Raw genomic sequence first — 3,212 nt, forward strand, 5'->3', positions numbered from 1 at the left:
AAAAGCATGGGAGAGATAACTGAACCTTGCGGGGTGCCTTTGCTGCCAAGGGGAAGCTGGTCTGATCGTAAATCCCCGGCCGAGAGGGTGGCTGTGCGATTGCAGAGGAAGTCACGGATGTAATTGTAGGATCGCTCTCCCAGGTGGAGGTGGGAGACCTGGTCAAGGATAGCTTCATGGGAAATGCTGTCAAAGGCTTGAGTGAGGTCGAGTCCGAGGATGGCTTTCGTGTTACGGGGACGGTCGTTTAGTACTTGATGTTTGAGCTGCAACATAGCGTCTTGAGTAGAAAGGTGAGGGCGAAATCCAATGATGGTGCGGGGATAGATAGACTTGTCTTCGAGGTGTGTGTTGATGCGTGCTAAGAAGGCGTGTTCTATCGCTTTGCCTACGCATGAAGTGAGTGAGATAGGCCTTAGGTTGTTCAGGCTAGATGGTTTGCCAGGCTTTGGGATTAGGATAACGTTGGCAGTCTTCCAGGCAGCTGGAATGGCACCATTGCGCCAGCAATCGTTGATGTAGTCAGTTAGATGGGACACGGACTCGTCATCGAGATTGCGAAGGGTTTTGTTTGTGACCCCGTCTGGGCCTGGAGCAGAACGACCGTTAAGCTTGCGAAGTGCAGCATGTATTTCAGATGCGCTGAAATCGGCGTCTAGTGTAGGGTTGCGATTACCGATGTAATTTCTGTGCGGCCAGAGATAAAACAAATAATTAATTATGGGGTGTACGTGCCAAAACCACGATCTGATTATGAGGCACGCCGTAGTGGGGGATTCCGGAAATTTGGACCACCTGGGGTTTCTTAACGTGCACCTCAATCTAAATACACGGGTGTTTTCGCATTTCGCTCCATCGAAATGCGGCCGCCGTGGCCGGGATTCAATCCCGCGACCTTGTGCTCAGCAGCCCAACACCATAGCCACTGAGCAACCACGGCGGGTGGCCAGAGATAACCATAACTACTTGTACAGCGCAGAAACCGTTTAAAGCATACATGGGAAAACGAGGGTCATTCGTCTATTTCACACTGCTACCAGATTGTCGAATCCGTGTCTCAAGAGTGCAAGTTCATGATACCGGCTGGAACATTGCGGTAACAGTTATGTGGACACTCCAGGCGCATTTATGCTGTCGGCGTCGCCGTCGCCGTGAGGTTCCGTATAAAGACCAAGGGTGATAAAATCGTCGCCGCGCACCGTATGCTGTATGTGCGAGTAAAAGCGTGCCAGGGGGAGCCGGCGATCGCGGCTCGATCTCGCGCACGCAAGAGAGGAAGGCGGGAAGGAAGCGCGCCGTCTTACGTCGTGCGGAACGCTCCGGGGGGAGGGTAGGGAGGGCGAGGGGCGTTCTAATGCGGGCCGCAAAGCTCCAGGAGGAGGGCAGGGAGGGGGGGGGAGGCGCTTTCTACTTCGGGCCACCGTATCTTGAAGGCCATCTGCAACGGGGACACGGTCCACCTTGCGCTGTGTTTTCGCGGCTTAGTTCGCATTGATGCGAGATGCAGCTCGAAGGTGAATTCGCTCGCTGCTGTTGCCGTGCTTACTCACTACAGCGTTTTGACAGCGTGTGTCGGCGGTCAACGAGTGAGTTGCGTTCATGTTTGCTGGTGCGCGCATGACACCATGCTTCTTAATTTAGTTAGTATGCCTATGTTTACAAGTCTGTACCGCCGATAAACCTACTGAGCTTACTTCGTATAGCTGTCCACGAGTTTGCTGTCGCAATCAACGCTTCGCCTTTCAGACGAAACTGCAACATTTTTTAGCTGCAACGGCTTTTTAAAATTGCAAAAATAAGTATTTATGGGAATTTTATGTTGAGCATTCGAGTATACATATTGGCAGCCTGCAGACACAGAGAAAATGTGTCACCTATATGTGTATATAACGAATTTATGGTAATTAACATTTTCATTATAATTAATAGGTTACTACAGCAAATCAGTACTTTTAAGTCCGTCTTCGACACTACCTATCCCGACAATCAAAGTTTGAAAAGCGAAGTTCATGTACGTGGCAGCTACCCGCATAATTATTTATACTTAGCAGGTGCCTTAATATCGAAACTGGCGGGCAAAAGAGCGTCTCTGGCGCAGATGTCACCTACGTTTGCTGAAGAAGATTGTTTTGGCAGATGAAGCCCAGTTTTTTAGAAATTCATATGTGAGCATTCACAATCTACAGTATTGGGAAAATTTGAATCCCCACTGGCTTCATGACCACAACCACAAAGTACGGTGGTGGGAGAATGTTTGGAGCAAGATTTACAATGGCAGAGATATTCGGCCATACTTTTTTATGACATGCTTACTGGGAGCTATACACCGAGTGAATACTAAAAGAAGTCGTAGGAGAAATTATCGCTGAACTGCCTCTAATTCTCCTAAATGGCACTGGGCACTGTTAGGAATGGCGTTTAGCACTGTTGTGCTCGGCGGCCCTTCTCGGCGGCCCACCGGCAAACCTGCTTCTTTGGAAAGCCATTCACGTTTCCTCGTCTTTGCAATGCAAGAGAGCTGGCTACTAAACCAGCATCACGTGAAGATGATCGACAACCGATTATGTATCGCCTCTTTGTCTGGTCAACAACCAGGAGCTGTTGAACGAGACGAGTTCTGGGACCGTAGACTGTGAAAGGTTGTGCAGCTCTGTGCACCCTGCTAATTCCTGCAATAAGCCTATGCTGACAAACCTGTTGGGAGCAGCGTGGGCCCCAGTTCCGCATAAAATGGCATCTGCATTGCATCGAGGGCCGGTCGAAGCTTGGACACCAGAGTCCGGCTGTGTGGTGCGTCAACATGGGTGGGACTTTGCCGACTTTGAGACAGTTCCGATTGGTCGAGAAGACGCACATTGAAGTCCTCCAACAAGGGAAAGGGGAAAATGAAGTGCTTAAAATGCCTATCTTGTGCGTTGGCAAGGGGGCGCTCGTATATGGAGACCATCATCATGTAAATTTGCAAATAACCTTTTTCTCATCTCTTGAAAGTCACCCCGGACCTCTCGATCACCCGGCATCTGGCACATCACCAGTCACAGAACTTTATTGGTCGCTCGGGTTCCGAAATCGCAACGCAACAGTACCGGCGCGAAGGCATACCTCTGAATTCCACTTCTATGGCAGTGAGGTGCCGTCACACACTTTCCCTCTTCAATAGACAGGTCGTAATGGATCTGTTCCGTAGTAGGCAAGCTTACCAAACTTTTCCC

Source organism: Dermacentor silvarum, chromosome 9 (assembly GCF_013339745.2).
Source record: "Dermacentor silvarum isolate Dsil-2018 chromosome 9, BIME_Dsil_1.4, whole genome shotgun sequence".
NCBI lineage: Eukaryota > Metazoa > Arthropoda > Arachnida > Ixodida > Ixodidae > Dermacentor > Dermacentor silvarum.